Source organism: Strigops habroptila, chromosome Z (genome assembly GCF_004027225.2).
Source record: "Strigops habroptila isolate Jane chromosome Z, bStrHab1.2.pri, whole genome shotgun sequence".
Lineage (NCBI taxonomy): Eukaryota > Metazoa > Chordata > Aves > Psittaciformes > Psittacidae > Strigops > Strigops habroptila.
In genome coordinates, this window is record NC_044302.2 from 57,332,309 (window position 1) to 57,354,533 (window position 22,225).

A 22,225-nucleotide genomic window follows, 5' to 3' on the forward strand; every position below is an offset into this window, starting at 1 on the left:
AATCAGCAACTCATATTTCTCATATTTGAATTATTGGTGCTGTGTTGCAATGATTTTGTCTCTTTGACATTCAAGTTCATAATACATGCATGTCTGATTCAAAGTCATTCTTCATTAGTTCATTTAATAAACACAAAAGTGACATTCTTCAGGTATCTTACAGATAAACCCTACTTGAAAGTAGCAGTTAAGTATATAATAGGTTTTTTAAAATGTGTCATATATTCCTTTACATTGCACATTGATAAAGTTCATTTACTTTTTACAGAACATACTGTGATGGATTTGTGATTTATTACTTGAACACATAGTGGGAATGAAAAGGTGAAATTCATAGAAAAGGAGAAGAATATAAACCCAGAATTTTCTTTGTTGATAAAAGTATTTTTACAGAAGTCCTGAAAAACTGTTTTTATTATATTCTTGTGCAGCTATTTTTCTATTCATATGAAGTGTTTATTTGGGATCATGTTATCAAGCACATCTCCTTTCAATTATTTCTTTTGTAAAAACAAGCTAACAGTAATTTTAGTTGCAAGTTGATATCTAGCTGGCTGTTTTCCTTGATAAAATATTTCAATCTATAAATTAAGCTCAGCATGAAATGTCTCCTATGTACCTTCTCTTTGCAAAATAATAACAGTAATTAACAATCCCCTGAAACAGTAAGATCTTTGAATGTCTAGAGTTGCCTTGACAGTCTTATTTTATGATTACAAGTAAATCTATTTAGTTAGGATCTAATTAGGAAAGCATTAGTAAACACTTATTATTCAGTACTCTGGAATGGATAAGTACTACACTTGAGAAATGAAACGTTTTTAAAATGAGCCAAATAATGCTTATTATGGTAATAATGCTGCCCTTGTGCAGTACCTGCTTGTCCACTGTAGCACTTACTAGTCATTAGGTTAAGCCATTTCTGCATTACCGGATTCACCTTAGAGTTCTGTAGTATCCTGCAAAATCCTTAAAAAAAGTATGTTTGAGGTAAACACAATTCATTGCTTCACACTAGTCTTTTTTACTTCATCTACAATTTTTTTTTCTTTTTTTTTTTTTTTTGCACCAGCATAATGCTCATAACCATGTAACTAGTGGAGAATCTATAACTGTAATTATATACAAGGTTGCTGCAATAGAGGTTGCAGCATTAGGTAACTGTTGTACCACTAGTTAACTCACAATAGGTCAGGGTATTCCTCCTCACTGTTAGCCAGCACGGCTGTCCTATTTCCATCTTGCTGAACTGTTTCCCTCCAAACTGTTTGTATTTCAGTTCTCCTGGGCTGAATTCCTGGTAAAAAAATCCTATCACCTATCTTCAGTGCACAGGTCTCCCAAGCACAGAATAATCCATTCTGGCTGGCCAAACATCACTGGTAGAGTAGTGCTTCTCTGCAGTTCTAATCTCAGCTGGAAGCTAAAAGGAAGCATGAATACTGCTGTTTCTGCAGGTCATAATGATGCAAGGCCACCTATAGCAGCCACACATGGATATACCTAGCCTGGAGACTTTTTCTTATTAATGTTCAATAAAATGAATAAGAAAGGTAAAGCTGGCAATTTCTGCTTAGGCCCCAGAAAGGAGGCACATGACCTGGAAGGCTGTCAGTTGGGAGGCTCTAGTGCTGTGGCTGACAGTGACCTGGTCTGCCCAGAGAGCCGAGCGGCAAGGTGCAAAGGAGGAGCAGGCACAGACGATTCTTTTCCTGTTACTGGAGAGAAAAACAGCAGTGTGACCTTTGATACACTCTTTGAAGGCATTTCTAGGGGGAAAAAAAAAAAAAAAAAAAGGAACCACATACAGCAATTGAGCACAGCAAGAAAATAATACCTCATCATGCCTTAACAACATGCTACCAGAGTCAGTCATCCTCCCTTGGACAGGATAAATGAGATTTTCTAAAGCACTTACGTTTATTCAGGGAGCAGGTAACTGTTCGACAAAATAGCTGAAATCAGAAGGGAGTCCTAGAGGTCCCATCTGGTCCAACATTACTGCTCAAGCAAGGCCACCTGAAGACAGTCACCCAGGACTCCACAACCTCTGTCAGCGCTAGGTCACCCTCACAGTGAAAAAGTGCTTCCAGATGTTCAGAAAGAACATGTATCAGTTTGTGCCCCCTGCCTCTTGTTCTGTCACAGGGCACTGCTGGAAAAAGTCTTCTTTATACACTCTCTTCAGGCATTTACATACATGAATGAGATCCCTCCCAAGTCTTCTTTTCTCCAGGCTGAACAATTCCAGCTCCCCCAGTCTTTCCTCATAGGAGAGATTTCTAGTTCCTTAATCATCTTTGTGGCCCTTTCCTGGACTCTCTAGTGCTGAGGACAGGGGAAAGGATTACCTCCTTCAACGTGCTGGCAATGCTTTGCCTAATGCAGCTAGGGTACCACTGATCTTCCCTCTATAAGGTCACATTCCTGGTAATGTGGACTCCCAGGACTCAGAGGTAATTTTCTGCAATGCTGTTTTCTAGCTGGACAAACCCCATCACATACTGCTGCATAAGGTTATTCCTCCCCATGAATGGAGTTTGTATCCATACAAAATAACACCATTAATATTATAAACATCATTAATCAGCCAAATATCTTCAGAAGTCTTACAATTTACCTGATGGTACTTCTGCTTACTGCTGTTAGAGGCACTATCTAGTACTGATTTATTTATTTTTACTTAAAATGGCAAAATTTAATTTTTTATACAAATATGTAACTAGGCTAGATAAAAATATAATATTTCAGCAAAAGCAATTAAAAGAGATTCAGTAATCATAAGATTTCAGAAATGTTTTTGTTAGTTTTCCTATTCGATTTGCCATACATGTTTGAGACTGAATAGTAGAGTGAAGAGTTATGTTCTGCTTTTTATTTCAACCATGATCAGATCTCAAACTTTTTATTTTCTTTAAAACGTGAGCTTTTCAGGGATGTGGCTTCTCGTTAGAAGTGATGCGGCTGCATGAGTTGTAGGGAACAGCACTAGCCAAATGGCCACTACCTTTTTCTTTCATGTATATTCTAATTGTTAGGGTCTCCCGCACCTGTAGCTATTAAAATACAACTGTTAAAATAGAATTATGGGGCAAAAAAAACAAAACCAAACCAAAACAAACAAACGAAAAACCCCAAACCATATCCTATGTGATATTGTGGGGTTTTTTTCAGTATAATTAGTAAAAAAAGCAGTAAATTCTTGATTGAGTTAGTTTGTGAATATATTGCATATATCAAATTTTATGGCATTGTTTTCACAAAATATAAAATTATGTAGGCTACAATAAAAGGAAAAGTAACCTAAAAGCTAAGAGAAAGCCCTCTTCAAAATAATCAGAACAATATGTAAAAATAGACTGTCAAATACCTATATATCCTTAGGATATATCCAGTAACAAAAGACTTTGGAATAGATATTCAATACACTAGCAATTTTCAAGATTCTACTTGGTTTTCTAAATAGTATTTATTGTAAAGTCATACAATTTCTCTAAAAAACTGCCATAACAGAAGCACAAATTATCTGGTACAAAGTAAATAGCTTGCAGTACAGTTGATACATACATAGAGAAAGAGATTAGTATATCTGATGGCTTAACAATTTTAACAGCGCATTTCGCTAAACCATGTATTCCTTACTTAATACGTCATTCTTTGTGAATTTTTATTGTTTGTTTGTTTTATTGCCTATAGTCTGATAGAAAATTCAAACTGTCTACATCATTATTTTTATCTTAATGGTGCCAAGAGATTCAAACTTAGACAACTAACCTGTTGCAGTAATGGAAAAATACACACACACATAGACATACAGTATAAGATGGATTCTATCTAGAACAGCCTATCTAGTAAACGGCAGACACAGGCCAAGTAAATGAATTGACAAAAACACCAGAAAAACTGGCAGGGCAGGAAGTTCATCCTATTACTTCTTTTCTTCTTTTTAACCACCAGCTCAATTTACCTCCACACAGAACACTTTTTATTTTCTTATACAGGCATTATCTTCTCTAACACAAGAGATAGTAGATGTAATATAATTACATATCCTCTAATGTAATATTTTCAAATACAAAGTGAAAATAAAAATACCTAATCTTTCATTTTAACCTGGTTCTAATGGACATATCATAAAAACATTTTAAATTATAAATCTAAAAGACTGTCCTTAGCCACAATTCTTTACGCAGTAGAAAATAATACTAAAAAAGTATTATTTTGTTTTGTCCATGTGGATTTTTCTCTATTTCTCACTTTCTCAGAATGTTGGGGGTGACTTGTCAGTGAATTGGATTCTTTGATGACAATATAAACCTAATGAGAATTGAAAGGGATTTATTAAAACTGAGTGTAATAATGAGAAAACTTCATATTGAATGGTTACAAGCTGGTTCCCACTGTTGTCCGGCCATGACATTTGGTATTTGGTGGGACAAGGGGCAACTCACATACGTACCTTGGGAACTTACCCCAATGTTTCTCTCATAATTCAAGGTTTTTTCCCCACTAAACGCACTGAAATAGTATTTTGGAATATAAATCTTTTATGCCTGGCTTTCTATGTGAACAAAAGATTAAAATGATCAAGAAGGTGTCAATGGCAAAACTGTTGTTGCTAGCACTACAATATCAGTTGTTCCTGATTTTTTAATGCAGACCATAGATGTTGTTTTGCTCTGTGGATATATTTCTAGATACATATTTCTAAAATTGATTGTTTAGGGGGAAAAAAAAAAAGTTAAAATAATCATTCCTGAAGTGCATGTGAGTTTGTATGTTACATGAAAGGGGGGATTTGTTAACCAAACCATTCTGGCTAGTTTATTTAATGGGCAAGAAATTTGTATTTTAAAATACAAAACTGCTGGATTAGCTCTCCTACATTTTATAATACTAGTTTTATTTTCCTAACATAGTTGACAAGCAGTTATTGCCCTGGGGAGCTGACCTTGCCTGTGGGCAATTTTCTGAGACCTGCTGGCGACACTCTTCAAAAGTGCTTTCCAATGAAAAGCACTGGTGAAGGCTCACTGAAGCCATAATCAGTGTCACTCTAAACAAAGCAAGACAGGGCAGCCAGCTCAGGATGCCAGTGCTCAAGCAGTCATCACCTGGCCTTTTTATTTGAAAAGTTATTCTGGCCATATGCGCACATTCAGGACAAGAGAAAGGAGGTTCAGATGGATGCTTTCCTTGCAGGGTGGTGAATATACCAATAAGAACAGTGAAAATACAGGAGGTCTTTATACTAGAGCAAGGCTGATGGAAGTAACACATATTTAACAAATTGACAACTATTTCTATTTGAGACTAACACATTAATGTCATGTATATTTGTCTTGAATTTTTAGTGGTTAATCCTTTAAATTATTTAAATTTATTATTTTTTGTCAACATAATTATTCTTAAACCGACTACAGAATTCTTTACTCACTCAGAATTGCTAGGCTCTGTAGTGTAAACCCAGTACTCAGAGAATTACATAGTGCATTTCTACATATTCAACCCTTGAGTTTACTTAAATATATTTTTAAATTTTTAACTAATAGATTTTTCCTCACATCTCTCTATCAGTCTATTATGTTCTTTGAAATGTTATTCATTTCTAAACTAAAAAATAAAAGAAGTTAAACCGGTGGCATTCAGAATATTATCATATATACAAAGCCAACAATGAAAAAAAGTAAAATAACCTCTGTCTTTTTTTTCATAATTGCATATGAAATATGTAAATTTTATATAATCTTAAGTAAAATCACTTGACAGCAAGCCCAAGTATGATTGAGAAGTGCCTTCAACTTCAGAAAAAGTAAAAGCACATTTTCACTGGGTATAAATTTTCCTTTAGAGTAACTTTAAATATTATCTGGGTGTATTTCAGATTTTAAATTCATAAATTTCATAAAATGGATAGTACAAAAATTTCTTTGCTAAATAAACCACTTAACCACTTAAAAAAATATAATGACACAAAGAAAAGGAAATTCATCAGACGAACAAAATGTATATCCTAATGCCTAGACTTGTTATATTTTAATGTCACTATATACTTCAGTGCCTAAAATTGTTATACTTTAGTGGTCTGACCAGTAAGCAATGGGACTTTCAATGAAGTGCTGCTTCCCTCATTCTTAAGTGCATCCAGGTATATCTATTCTTACCTATTTGTTTTAAGTTAAGCATTTCTTTTAGTTTAACCATCTACATCCGTACATGTTTCAATTATGGGTTGATTGAAACAATAATCTTTATTAAGGTAAAATCAAAGGTAAAGAGCTAAACTGAAGTCATCAAGTAATCTTTAGAATATGAACAAAATTTCCTATAATTTTCTTTTACAAAAAAGTAAGTCACACTATTAGTTTACTAATAATTACAACCTGCCAACCTCAAAAAAGTACTTATATAAAGGGTTTTAAACGAAGATTTTTGTATCTTCTTTATGCATGAAAATGAAGTTGTCAGGAGTTCATGCATCCACCAGCTAAAGGAATTCCTTGGAATCAAATTACTGAAGCAGTTCTAGTGACACTTACCTCATCTATACCACTGGGTAAGAGGATGAAGGCTGAAAGAACCTCTTTTCTGGTACGGGAGGCCTTTCTCGTTGCCATTGAAGAGAATGGAGTCCTTTGGAAGAAGCTGACTGGTATGATGGGTAAGAAAGAGGAAGAGGTGGTCAGGTGGCTGCTGCCATTCTTCATTTGGCCCACTGGAGGTGAATATCACCCTTCCCCACATTATAGCTGTGGCCTTATAGAGTGAAACCTTTTTCAGTGGACATCAAGGCACAGGATAATCTGTGCTCCAAAAATTATGAAAGCAAATTCCTTGGTTCCTGTGTCAGAACTTATTCAGTGCAGAGCAGAGACAGGCAAAAAATAGAATTTGTGGATTTTTAAGGAACAGTTGGTGTAAGAGATTGTAAGAACCAGCAGCAGTAACATCAGAGACAGAGAGTGGAATAACAATTGGAACAGCTTCCTATATAAAGAAGGTTTAAAGTTCACAACTTTAAGAAAAACTTGCAAATGACACAAACCATAAAAGTGTCTCTCTTTAGGATTTAATTGTCAAAGTTTCTTCAAGATCTCAGCAATAGTCATGTAAATTTTATATATATTATAAATATATACATATTATGTAAACCAGTTTGAGTCCTGTGGTGTCTTGTTTATTTGCCCCTGCTGTGCTTTTCTTTTTCCTCGCTTTCACTGCATCAAAGGCAAAATATCTTCTGTTTCCTCACTTGAAAGCATTTTGTGGTTAGAGAAGGCATAATGATTTTGTAGCTGCCTATCACTAAAAGAAAGTCCATCCATGCCTCACATACCCTAAAAAAGAGAGCTTTATTTTGAAAAATGCATTCTTTCTCTGCAGCCCTCAGTGTGAGTTCTAATGGAATTTAAAGTTTCTTAACAACATTAGGATTCACTGTTTCTTATACAGAATAAAACTCTGAAAAACACCTTGTGAGTTTAGGTTAGAAAAAGGCTGTATGTAAGAACAGAAAGCAATTGCTTTGTGAAGTAGTACCAACAAATGCCATTGTAGCACATAGACGTATAAACAAAAATATTATTGTGACACGACTATAATATTCACTTTTCATTTAGTATTGACTTATTGTAGTAAGAGCTAGAAATCATATGTGTAAAACTATGGCAGCTGAGCTTGCAGAGATTCAGTTAGCAGTGTGGCATGTCTTTCTAGTATTCTCCTAAAAGATGGCATCAGAAACATCTTTTTCTCAGCACTGTATCCCAATTTTCAAATATACAAGAGCAAAAGCCAAAGTAGCATGTTATGATACAAGGCAAGAGGGAGATGATCAAGGTAGCAGTTCAGATGACTCCTTCACTTGCTTGCAGTAAGAACCTTTTTCCTTTTATCAGAAGTGTTGTTCACTGCCCCTGAGCAGACCTTGGAAGTAAGAACAGAGGTCACCAGGCTGCCTGCAGGGAGGAAAAAAACAATCTAAAAATGCAGCTAGGTTTTCAAATGCTGCTGCTTCCTAGTGGAGGTTTGTCTTTTAATCTTACATGCAGCATAGCTGTCTCTAAAAATTTCCTCTTCTATTAATTTTCTTTTGTTCTACCTGCAAAATCTGCAGGACTTTGAAACCTCATCCTTTAATATCTTGAAAGAAAACGTTCATTGCTGATGTGAATTTTGGAGAGAAGGGCTAAGATTTTGGTCTAGCCAAGTAAAAATGTATTCATCATGTGATGCTACATATAAATAATCTTACACACAGACCAAGGCTAATGGATTTCAGAATAAAACCTGTGACAGGGACTGGGTAGGTAATGCAAGCACCTGAGAAGATGTGTTTGCAGGTCAGTAATGCATCCTTGTCTCTGGACTTTCTACAGTTACTAGGGAAAAAAAAAAAAAGACACCCAAGTATTAATAAAGGATGTCAGAGGTGGGGACACTATATGTTAATCCTGAGTCAAAGTTTATATTGCAAACACACAGTGGTAGTTGCAAATATGTAAGTATTTTAGTCAAAATTAAGCAGATAGATACTAGCTTATTTCCAGTTGTGAGGTATATATAGTTTATGAGCTCTCAGGCATTAGGGAAAAAAAAAAACCAACCAAAAAACCCAAAAACTCACCACCCCCGCTGTGTTATCATGGCTCAGAAGGAAAAAGGATTATGATACTTAACACCTCAAGGAGAGATACTAATATTGAAAATCTCTTTCTCCGCAACCTTAATAGTAAACAAATGGCACTTCCCAGCAGCAATGTCTCTGTTCCTTGGTTTATACTCCAGACACATTACCAGGCTTATCTCAGTTTTTGGTGGGGGGAAAAAAAAAAAAAAAAGAAATCCAGAACTAATTTTAAACAAGGACTCAAAGTCACCTACAAAATATATTTTAAAGTCCTTCTATTTATTTTGCAGCTGAGAATCTGAAAATGTATAAAACATATTTGTCTATAGAGGATATATTTTGTTACTTCTATCTAACTTGGAAGAGGAGACACTATGAAATATTAAATGAGAACTAGAAGCCAAAGGTCACTCAATTTTTCTTCTTGCCAGTGAGGATTTAGTGACATATATGAACTGGAAAGAATATATTTTTGTTTATTTTTTGCTGCCCTTTTACAAAACCATCTCTATGGCACACTTCGGGAGGAGCGACATGGAAAGGCAAAATGGAGGAGAAAATGTGAGTCTGAAGAGGTAAATAAAACTCAATTGAAATAAGAATTAAATGTACCTTGTCATCCAATCCCTCCCATTGGCAAAAGTTTCTTGTTCCATTCCCAGAGATGAGATGTTTTCCGGGCAAACTGTCATTGGCCAAAGTTAGTTCATTCAATTGTCTTGTAAATAAATTGAGATATATAGGACCAAATCAGCTCTGAGCAACAGAAAGTAATACAAAGTAGATGGTACAATCAACACTACTGGAGTTTGTTGTTCCTTCTTGCCTAACCTGCCTCAGACACTTTACAGTTTTTTCACTATGCAACATAAGACTATACTATGTATTTATGTATTTATAGTATATATAAATACATAATACTATGTATTTATAGTAAAATACTGTATTACCTACTGTATATATTATATCGTACATGCTATGGTGTTATAGTGATACACAGTGTATTCAAAATATGATATGTTTCAATGTAATATGTTATGGTATTGTAGTTAATATTGCACTATTTGCTTAAAGTGCTAAGCAATTATTTCTATTTCTATTATTAAAAGTAACATTTCCTACTGTAGGAAAATATGTAGAATTAAACAGATTTCTGCAGCCCTTTATGTAAATGACAGTCAAACTTTAAGGCCCTATCTTCTGTGATTGAATAGACTATTTGCTTAAATAACATATTATTCAGTAGTTGCTACACAATGCTGCAAAAAATGGAAATATCTTTGAAACTTTTTAATTTCCTTTCTGCAAAGAGCAGGTATATGTTTTCCCTTGAAACATACAGATTATGATCTTAGACATTTTCAAAAAATATTCAGTTTTTTTTAAATAATACTAGTCTAAAATTTTATAAACTTTTCATTACCTTCATAAAATGGTGAAGACGAAAAATGATTGGGCCCAGCTAAAATACCTGGTTACAAAAAAGGTTTTCTTTTGAGTGAATCTAATCAGTTGTCAAAAACCATTTGTTGTTCATCTCTGTCTAGATTCAAATTTCACTCTTAATAAGTTGCAAATGCAATGCTCAATATAAATGTTCTTTGAATTTACAATGCAAAACTTTGTCCATACAGGTATGAAAAAAAAAAAAGAGAGAAAAAAAAGAAGAAAAATCTTGACAAGGTTATACAATTTCTCCTAATTTATTTTTGTACTGGATTAATTCCCTATTTCATCATTCCTGTAGATTTACTGATTATCAGTTTGGTCTTGCTTTATACCTGTGACATCTTCTGTTAATAATCTATACCCTTATGGGTAACATCAACAACTCTTTAAATAAATAACTTGTGCAATGTGAAGCAGTATACCATATTCAAATGCTGAACTCTTCCTTTTTGAGAACTTCATGTACAACAATATAAAAACTATTTCACTGACTTCAATGTCATGTCTGTACTTAAACCTTAAAAAAAAAAAAAAAATCCTGTAATTTGCTTAGTACAATTTAAAATTACTAATAAACATCTGGCAAGCCTTGGTTATTATCAACTACTGAGAAGATCAGGGAGAGGCAAAGCTTTTCAGAAGCTCCCTAGCCTTAAGCACAGACCTAAATACATATATAGTGAGACAACACTACTTAATTTTTTTCCCAGAGCTATCTGAATTCTGGAGAATCTGAGTTTTGTAAATATCCATTTTCTTACAGTTCTAGTCTAATTCAATGTAAATGGAGGTCTCACCTATTTGCATCTGCTTTTGATTCAGAATTATGTAGTGAGTCCCCAGGACATTCAAAGTACATCTCTGGAATTTTAAAAAACGCAGATAATGGGGATTTCATTCCTCAATAATATCTCTTTTCAGTGACATTTTAGTCATTCATTTAATTGTTGATTTTTCAGTCTGTTTATAAGTAAAGGATCTGGTCCAGAGGTAGTAGTTAGCTGAAAAGGAGGATCCAGAAGATGAGGGTCCAATGGTGTTGGGCATGGAGTAGCTCTGACCATCAGAACTGTCACCACAGCCAGGATAGCAGTGGTCTGAAATGCAGGAATGTGGCTGTTGCCTCCTTGCCTGATGTACTATCACTGCTGACAGTTCTCAAAATTTAGTGATGAGCGCAAGATTAGGGAGGAAGGAAAGATGAACCAGGATCATGCTCCCACAGCTGCATTGCAACATTGTTCTGAATAGCAGCAGAAAAAGAAAGTTTGCAAAGGAGAAAAAAATCACGTGCAGACTCTATTATGAAAAACTAATTCAGCTTCATTGCAAATACACTGCAAATATGTCCTTATAAATTGTGCATAAGCAGACATGCCAATGAGTTCTGCAAGCAGTAGGAAAAAAACGTAGCTTGGAAGTTTTGAACTCTCATGTGTATTTATTGCAGAAAATGAGTGTAAAAAAAAAAAAAAAAAAAGCTTTCAAGACTTTCCTTAAAAGACAGATCGTTGTATGCATCTTTTAAACAACAAAATATTATAATCTTATCACAGTTACTAGTCCTGCAGCGTTACTGCTCAGAAATGTATTATGTCAATTTTCACTGATATTATTGTGTGCCTTTTTATTCTTCATGTGAAATAGAAAAAGAGCCGTGAGTTACTTGTCCCCAGGTAGCATGTAATCTTAGGGATCATATTGAGGAGGCATATATAGGATAAAAGCGCAAAGAGAACAACCTTGTTCTTAACGTTTGGGGGGGGAGGGGGGTTCGTTTTTATTTTTCATTATTTTATTTTCCTCCCATATGTCAATATATACAACCAAGGCCACTGGCGACCAAGGAGACAAGTCTACTGTCTATACCATTTCCCCAGATTGTCTGGCACTAAGTAGATAGTGTAGTGCATAGTCTTCTTCATGGGAATAAATAATACATAGCAAGTTAACACAAAGTGACAACTGCTCCAATTCTCAAATAGCCTTAGAATTTGTCAACTGAACTGATCAACCTGAGAACATCAGCCTTCCTTCTTATTTGGCCTTTGAAAATTTATTTCATGAACTTACATAATTCTGTAAAGTTTATTTAACGAAACTATACAACGCCTAGGTCCTAGAAAGCCTGCTATCTGTACCAGCATTTAACACTGACATATAATTGACTAAAGCCTCCTAAACAGAAAATCTGGCATATATTTAGTTCATTGAATTTTCAAAGAAACTTCTGACCGTTAAAGAGAAATTACAGTGTTATCACTGGACACTTTCTCCACATCCTAATAGCTACAATATTTCTTGTGTGGTTAAAAATCTAGTCCGAATGTGTTCTTCTGACCCCTGGATAGTTAGTTCTGTTACAGCTTCCACATCCAATAATATTGCAGTTTCCTTTATTTTTATTACCTCCACAAATCTTCCCAGGAGATAGCTAAGCAACAAATCCATCACGTTTTGATTTCAATATATCACAGGTTCTTCTTCGAAATACTCAAAGGTAGAAGAGGCCCAGCGGAAGAACAGCTGAAGAAGCTTAGTCTCTGGAATGCTAAAATACTTCTATGGAAACTCTGGCCATGATAAAAAATACAGAAAAATTTAACAGTTCTGTTCAACTTGACTGATCACAATGATAGATTTTCTTTTTATTTATTTACCAGACCTTGTTTAATGAACTGTAAACCATGGAAGTGCATGATGGTAGTACAAAAATATTAAGATATCTCAGCGAACATGAGCCGGCAGCGTGCACGCACAGCCCAGAAAGCCAACGATATCAAAAGAAGGGTGACCAGCAGGTTGAATCCTGTCCCTCTACTTTGCCCTTGTGAGACCCCACTTGGAGTACGGTGTGCAGTTCTGGTGTCCTCAACACAAGAAGGACATGGAGCTGTTGGAGCAAGTCCTGAGGACAATACAAGGATGGTAAGGGGGTTGGACCACCTGCCATACAAAGACAGGTTGAAAAAATTGGGGTTGTTAGGGAGAAGAGAACGCTGCGTGAAGACCTCATAGCAGCCTTCCAGTATCTGCAGGGGGCTTACAAGGATACTGGAGAGGGACTCTTCATTAGGGACTGTAGTAATAGGACAAGTGGTAATGGGTTTAAACTTAAATAGGGGAAGTCCAGGTTAGATATAAGGAAGAAGTTCTTTACTGAGAGGGTGATGAGTCACTGGAACAGGTTGCCCAAAGAAGTAAATGCTCCATCCCTGGCAGTGTTCAAGGCCAGGCTGGACAGAGCCTTGGGCGACATGGTCTAGTGTGAGGCGTCCCTGCCCATGACAAGGGGGTTGGAACTAGATGATCTTAAGGTCCTTTCCAACCCCAATCATTCTACGAATCTATGATTCTGTAAGTTAAAATGGTTAGCAGTCAGGAGTTTACCACACCGACCTGTGGGTGGAATTAACTGTCAACCCAGCAAGGTTTGAGACATGTGGGACTGTACAGTAAAAGACTGCCCAACAGAAACCCTCACCCTTCTGGAATGTCATCTAAAGATGAGGTTCATTGTACTAGAGCATCTCAAATAACTTTAACACATTAGTGTTTAGGTAACTGAATGCCACCTCTTACCTGCATGCTAATATGGCTATCAATTACTAAAGACAATCTTTTCAACTCACATGAAAACTTTTCGTTGCTGGGTTTTTGGAGATCTTTAATGCCTGGATATAAGAAGAACTTTTACTCTGTAAGTACTTTAGCACCATTGCAGTAAGAAACTTTAATGCTGTTTACTGGCAATGAGTTTATTCTATACTATATTGGAGACAAATATTTTATTATTTCCTTACATTGCTTCAGTTTTTTAAGCCACCTAGGATGGTTTTTTCAGTTTGTTCTTTTAATTTTTTTTTATTTTTTTTTTGGTCCCTTTCCACTTAACACTATTTTAAAAAGAGATTGATACTACTGTTTCACTTTTTGCAGGACAGATAAAAATAACAGCTAAGTTCATACCTGATAAAGGTTAATACAACCGTTTTGTTAATAGTTCCATTTGCAGTTTGTTAGCCTAAATTTCTAATACAAGAATATCAGTGTCATCTCTTATGAGGAAATTTGTAAAGCAGTTTAATGCTCTAGTTGATTGGACGAGCTGATTGAAATAGCATGCTCCTAGATTGCTGTTCTTGATGTAGAAATATGTAGATATTTACCCAAAATATATTTAACCTATATGATTACAAAGCAGAGCACTTTCACCTTCATCTACTAGTTTTTAATGAAGAAAAAAAGACTGTTTAAATATTTGCTCATAGACTTTAAGACTACTTAAAAGTTCTAAAAATGTGACAAACACTAGAAGCAACTATAGGAAGAAATGATTATTTTGACGAGCTCTTCCAGTGATAAGGGCATTCCACATGAAGTAACTTTCAAGGTCTACTTTTGCTAGCTAAATATAAAATAGGGCTATATAATAACATAAAGGTGTAAGATTTGGCAGTGATGTATTTGTATGCGTCTGATTGTCTGGATATGTTTTTCCAGCAATGGATGAGGGAAACTTTTTGCAAGGATATCACAGTTTTTTTCAGTACCAATCCAGAAAGGAAAATACCTAAGAATTTTTGCTGTATGTGTACTCACATATTTTGTGTATGCATGTGTGTATATGCACAGTGCACAGCATAACAGAACTCTAATCCTTAAGTGAAGCTTTAATGTTTTATTGCAATATAAAGAGAAAATAATAAAAGTTTATAGACTTTAGTGGCTGGATAATAAGAACTGAACTTTCTCCAAGAACAATCACGACAGTCTGGTTTGTGCACTTGAACTAAGGAGGGTTAGAGAGGAGGGACAGCCAATCCCCTACTGCTTTTATCTGTGTAGTTAGATGGATATCAATTTACAGAAGCTGAGAATTCGGTTCATTATAATTTCTAAAGCTTTATTACTCCTGTAATAATCAGACACTATGCTTGCAGGTTTACCAAGCTCCACGTTCTTTTCAGACCCAGGGCAAGGCAGCTCTATGGTGCCAGTACGACCATTCCCTGACAGAAGTTCCTGCTGCCAGGGATTCTGGAGCCAGTGTAGTCTGAGCTGGAAGTTCTGTCATGTAATTTCTGCAAGTAAATGAAGGATTGAAGAGCTAGAGCTTTTGGCTTGTCAGCAGTGCTAAAGCACTGTCGTGCAGAAAAAAGGGGACAAAGGTTGTGTCTCAACAGAATGGGTAATCAGTCAAGCATCTCTAGAGGCCTAAGTATAAATTTGGGTACAAGCAGATTTAGACAACATTAGAGTGATACTGTAATACAGTTTAATGAACACTTTCTTAAATTTAACAAGAGAGTGATTTTACCAAACAGGATCAGAGACCTTATTATGTCTAAATATAGGGAACATCAAAACAAAGAAATTGCCTCTCTGGATCAGTTCACTACTGCGTCTGGCATGGAAATATGAGCCTGACAGTGACAGATCCTCCAGAGGAAGGCACAGCAAGCTGCCAACCTAGCTGTTGGCAGATTTTCTTGCATAGGCAGTTTCTTCCAACCGAAGTGGCTTATTCTCTGAGGTATGAGGATTTATATTTTATCCTATCTAAAGCATTTATTTATGTTCTTGATTTACATGTGAATGCCAAATCCTATGTCAATGCCCTTAGTCACAACCCCTGTGATCTTTTTTGAAAGTAAGTCCCACTGGCTGGTGGTACATGTCCAAGAAGCCCTTCCTCCTTCTCCCCAGGCTTCTCTGGTTTACATCCAATACATCTGCAGTTTCACATAAGGTAAACAAAGACAAATTTATTTAGTGGAATAAAATGATATGGCAAAGCTTGTGGAGAAGCTAGTTTCAAAGTAAAGCTAAGGTTTTGGCAAACCCAGCTTCAGCATTCAGTGGTGTTCATGTGGCTGCAGAACAGGCTGGGGCTTATTAGAAGGGCTAACAGGGCTGGGAAGGACTTTCACATGCCAGAAGGAGCCCTTGCAGCTTATTGCACAAAGTGAAAATCTTCAGGCTGTCCAAAAGATTAGTTCTGAGAAAACTCTGGGTTTAAATCTTTCTTTGACAGTCATGGCCATGAACCTCACCTCTGGAAATGCTATTTCCTTGGATGTGGGAATAGGTAGGTTCTAAGGCCCATGTGAAGGCAGGCAGTGAATCCCACTGGCGTATTGACCTGAGGAAGGCACAGACAGGCGTTCCTAGTGCAGGAGAGCTGCCCATCATGCCCATGTTCAGACACTTAGAGGTTTTTATTACCTAAAAGTTAGGATCACTAAGGTCTTACAGAGTTAAAAAGTTTTGAGATTTTAGGTACTTTTTCATAGGCATGCTCTTCCTAACTGGCCCACAGATTTGTGTGCAAATCATGTTTTGCACAAATGCAGAGGACTGTAATAGCTTATCCAATGTACTGAGTCTTAGCTAAGAAATACTCTGCTACTAATAAGGAAGTAAGTCCTATAAAATAAGTGAGAATAACTGTGTGGCTTTTAATACTATGTCTGTCTTACAGAGGATGAAGCTTTGGGTCACATGACGAACACTTTAACTTTCAAATAAAGCTTCTATCAATGGGTGGGCATGGTTGGAAGGAAATGTGTATTGAATTTCAATTTTCTCATAAAGTTTAATTAAGGTTTGAATTGGAGCAAAATAAGTATAACATAGGAATCAAGATCCTCTGTGCCACTGAAGCAAAATGAATATAGTATGAGAATCAAGATCCTCTGTGCAGGTTTGAAAAGAGAAATTTTCATGGAACATAAAGAAACAACTTGGAAAGAAAATTAGCATATCATTTCCTATTTCAATCCTATGAAAGAGAGTTACCATGAAGTTTAACTTGCTGTTTCCTTAATGAATAATTTCACCATACCTGCTTTGTATAATATACTTTAATTGCATATCAACGCACTGAGCCTCTGCAATTGTAGAAGAAATATATTATTTTTCCATACTTACTTAAAAAAAAAATCTAGTTCCCAGTAAACATTTTCTGTAAACATGTACATACATTTTTATGGTGGAAAGAAACAACATATTGGAAAGCTGATAAAACAAAATGTGGTAAAAGGCAAGGACTGCATGGGCTGATGGAGAGACAGAAAACTCTGTTCATCTAGTATCTTGTCGTATTATACCAGATGATTCTTTGAAAAAGTAAAAGTGAATTAAGAATCCCTACTGTCTAAAGTAATTAATGTTAATTATTTCTCTGATGGCAGATGTTTTGTGAAATAAAAATCTGAATTAAAGAAAGATTATTTACTTTAATGGTAATTATGCAAATTGTTATTCTTTCCCACCTGAGAAACAATGACTGACAGCCATAGCTTCCAAAACAAGTATGTCCTTTGTTACTATTCTAGGTTCTTTGTGCTAATTTGTAAGCTCAACATGAGCAATGTGCTCTTGCAACCTAGAAAGCCATCCATATGGTGGGCTGCATCAAAATGAACCTGACCAGCAGATTAAGAGAGGTGATTCTTCCTCTCTACTCCGTTATTGTGAGACCCCCGAAGTACTGTGATCACCTCTTGGGCCCCAAACATAAGAAGGATGTGTACCTGCTTGAGCAAGTCCAGAGGAGGGCCATGAAAATGATAAGAGGGCTGGAGCACCTCTTCTGTGGAGACAGACTGAGACAGTTGGGGTTGTTCAGCCTAGAGAAGAGAAAGTTCTGGGGAGACCTTAGAGGAACCTTCCTGTACCTAAAGGGGGAATCTACAGGAAAGCTGGAGAGGGACTTTTTGCAAGGGTATATAATGACAGGACAAGGAGGAAAGGCTTTAAGCTGAAAAGGGATAGATTTAGATTAGATATTAGGAAAAAAATCTTCACTACAAGGGTGGTGAAACTCTGGCACAGGTTGCTGAGGGAAGTTGTGGCTGTCCCATCCTTGGCAGTGTTCAAGGCCAGGCTGGATGGGGTTTTGAGCAACCTACTCTAGTGGAAGGTGTCCTTGCCCATAGATGATCTTTAAGGTCCCTTCCAGCCCAAATCATTCTATGATTCTATAGTGATTCTATGATTAGTGCAAGATATGGCAACTTGTAATACATCTGATCAAGTAATTGCGTTGAGTGTGTGATATTTTCTCATTCCCTCCAGATTATTAATGATAATGGAAATATACATTTCTTCATTAAACTTCTTCACTTTTAAAGTTTTAAAGTGAGCCAGCTCTACAACCCTGAAATGTTGTTGACTCCAGCATGCCAAGAGGTGGATGACAAGAAGTTATGCCTCCTGTAAAATACCAGAGTTGCTATGGAGCCACCTCAGACCATGTGAGCAGCACAGGAAAAATAAACCTCCTGGCAGAGGAACTGGGCATAGTTGCCCATGATTCAGAAATAAAAACTGAAGCAGAAGTGCTTTGTCAGAGAACTACCTTGAAAATCTGAGAGCTGCATTTGTTCTTTGTGTCACTGGAGTGGCAGCTTTAGAAGTGCCAGTCATCTCCAAATGGTCATCCCTATCACATGCACAAGGATGGCCTCTCAGAGACACTATGACCATTGGCACTGTGTTAATGGCAATGGTCTGCCCAGTTGTCCATTGGTTTTTGGCAAAGCAAAAGAATCAGAAAGTGTTTCGTATAAAAGGAGAGAAACACTAATCTAATGGTCTCAGGACCTCTATAGATTTAAGATATATAAACTAAGTAGCAGGTTATCTAGTGGGAAAATAAAGTGTTTGCTTGTTTGTAGGTTGCCATACAGTCTCCATCTAACTAGGTAAATTATCACTTATTTAAATGAACCATGCCACTATTTGTTGTTTCAGGGTTAAATTTCTGTATCTTCATGTCCAGGGAAGAGTTCTTCATGTTCTCAGGCATCTACAGTCCTAGATATGGATCCTGCACAGTGTTGTATAATATTCAATTGTTCTCTTTTAACTCCAAAAATCTGTGTGAAAAATACCTTTAGACCTGCTCTTGTAATTAAACTGGAAGGCTAGCAATCTGCAGCTGCGGCTGGCAGAAGGAAGAGCCAGAGTGTTTCTGTTAGTTTATTTTAGTTGGGCATGTAACTTAATTCAGATGAAAACTAAATTTTATAATTATTTCTAATATTTTTACTGACTTAAAATAATACTTTAATGTTAAAATCAGGCTATCAATGAAGGTCATTTAAACAAAAGTATAATTTTGTTATTATTGGTTGGGTTGTGTTTTGAGGTTTTTTGTAATTTTTCTTTTCACCACTTCAGTATTCCTTCATATTTATTAAATATATTTATTATAAAAATATAAAGATATAAAGCCGTAGCTTATATCTGGGCTCTTGGTTGAGACTATTCACCACTGTGATCAATCATTTAAGCATGAATTATTTGGGGTTTGGTTTATTATATTGAGCTTGGAGGACCAATCTGTTTTTTTATGATTTTATAACAAACTGCAGTTCTGAACCTATAATGCAATATATATGTAAATGAGTATTCTAACATTTAACTAAGACATATTTTTGTTATTAGCTCACTGACCTCTACCATTTTGAAAATAAATTTTGAAATTGAAAACTTCATATTATAACTGATGAAGAAAGGCCTGGCTTTATCATGTTGATTTGGGAAATCAGATTTTGCCCACTGTGATCCATTATTCATACTTGTCAAGTTATTCTGAAATAAATTTCAGTGCTTTGGAAAATTTTATATAAAGGAATATGACAGAAGTTTTTCAGCTTGTCAGATAATTTGACTGGCTATACTGTATAAATACTGAGGATTTTAATAATTACTGTTCTACATGTCACGCTTCTCGCAAATATAATTCATTTTTCTTGAATTGTCTGTCAGATGCCTGAAGGACTCTCTTCTCTGCTTCTACTTGAAACTGGAATTTGGTGTTAATTCGAATCCACCAGGTTTCAGGTTTTGGTGCTGATTAGTGTTACTTAAGTGTATGAAGAATAATGGACAATCAATCTACTGAACTCTTCCATTTCTTTTATATAATTATGGTATGTATATATGTGTGTGTGTATGTGCTGGTACGTTTTAAAAAGAGAGAAAAAAAAACTCATTCGTGCTAGCAAAAAGTCAGAGAACAGGAGTAGCTGCGTGATATTTCATCACAATTTGCATTTCATAGAATCATAGAATAGTAAGGGTTGGAAAGGACCTTAAGACCATCTAGTTCCAACCCCCCTGCCATGGGCAGGGACACCTCGCACTAAACCATGTCACCCAAGGCTCTGTCCAACCTGGCCTTGAACATCGCCAGGGATGGAGCACCCACAACCTCCCTGGGCAACCCATTCTACTGCTTCACCACCCTCACAGTACAGAATTTCTTCTATATATCTAATCTAAACTTCCCCTGTTTAACTTTGAAGCCATTATCCCTTGTCCTACCACTACAGTCCCTAAGGAAGAATCCCTCCCCAGCATCCTTATAGACCCCTTCAGATACTGGAAGGCTGCTATGAGATCTCCACGCAGCCTTCTCTTCTCCAGGCTGAACACTCCCAACTCTCTCAGCCTGTCTTCATGCGGGAGGTGCTCCAGCCCTCTTATCATCCTCATGGCGCTCCTCTGGACTCGCTCCAACAGGTCCATGTCCTTTTTATGTTGAGGACACCAGAACTGTACACAGTACTCCAAGTGAGGTCTCACAAGAGCAGAGTAGAGAGGCATGATCACCTCCTTCGACCTGCTGGTCACGCTGCTTTTGATGCAGCCCAGGATGCGGTTGGCTTTCTGGGTTGCAAGTGCACAGCTCATGTTAAGCTTCTCGTCAACCAACACCCCCAAGCCCTTCTCCTCAGGGCTGCTCTGAATCTCTTCTCCACCCAACCTGTAGCAGTGCCTGGGATTGCCCCGACCCAGGTGTAAGACCTCACACTTGGCTTGGTTAAACTTCATAAGGTTGGCATCGGCCCACCTCACAAGCGTGTCAAGGTCCCTCTGGATGGCATCCCTTCCTTCCAAGATATCAACCGAACCACACAGCTTGGTGTTGTCAGCAAACTTGCTGAGGGCACACTCAATCCCACTGTCCATGTCACCAACAAAGATGTTGAACAGGACCGGTCCCAACACCAATCCCTGAGGGACATCACTCGCTACAGGTTTCCAACTGGACATCGAGCCGTTTACCACAACTCTTTGCGTGTGGCCATCCAGCCAGTTCTTTATCCACCGAGTGGTCCACCTATCAAATTGATGTCTCTCCAATTTAGAGACAAGGATGTCGTGTGGGACAGTGTCGAAGGCTTTGCACAAGTCCAGGTAGACGACGCCAACTGCTCTGCCCCTGTCCATCAGTTCCGTGGCTCCATCATAGAAGGCCACCAGATTGGTCAGGTAGGATTTCCCCTTAGTGAAGTCATGTTGGCTGTCACCAACCACCTCATTGTTTTTCATGTGCCTTAGCATGTTTTCCAGGAGAAACTGTTCCAAGATTTTGCCAGGCACAGAGGTGAGGCTGACTGGTCTATAGTTCCCTGGGTCTTCCACCTTCCCCGTCTTGAAAATGGGGGTTATATTACCCTTCTTCCAGTCATCAGGAACTTCACCTGACTGCCAGGATTTTTCAAATATGATGGACAGTGGTTTAGCAACTTCATTTGCCAGCTCCTTCAGGACTCACGGGTGGATTTCATCAGGTCCCATGGACTTGTGCACGTTCAGGTTCTTAACATGGTCTCGAACCTGATCCTCTCCTACAGTGGGGCTAAGGTCTTCGTTCTCACAATCCCTGCATCTGCTTTCCAAGACTTTTGTGGTGTGGTCAGAGCATTTGCTGGTGAAGACTGAGGCAAAGAAGTCATTAAGAACCTCAGCCTTCTCCAAATCCAGGGTAGCCAGTTCTCCCAATAGCTTCTGGAGAGGGCCCACATTGTCCCTAGTCTCTTTTATTTGCTACGTGTCTACAGAATCCTTTCCTGTTATCTTTTACATCCCTTGCCCAACTTAATTCTAGCTGGGCCTTAGCTTTCCTAACCTGGTCCCTAGCTTCCCGGGCAATGCTCCTATATTCTTCCCAGGCCGCCTTTCCTTGCTTCCACCTTCTATAAGCTTCTTTTTTCCCTCCAAGTTTCCTCAGCAGCTCCTTGTCCATCCATGGAGGTCTCCTGGCCCTCCTGCTGCACTTTCTTCTAGTCGGGATGCAACACTCTTGAGCACATAGTAGGTGATCCTTGAATATCGACCAGCAGTCTT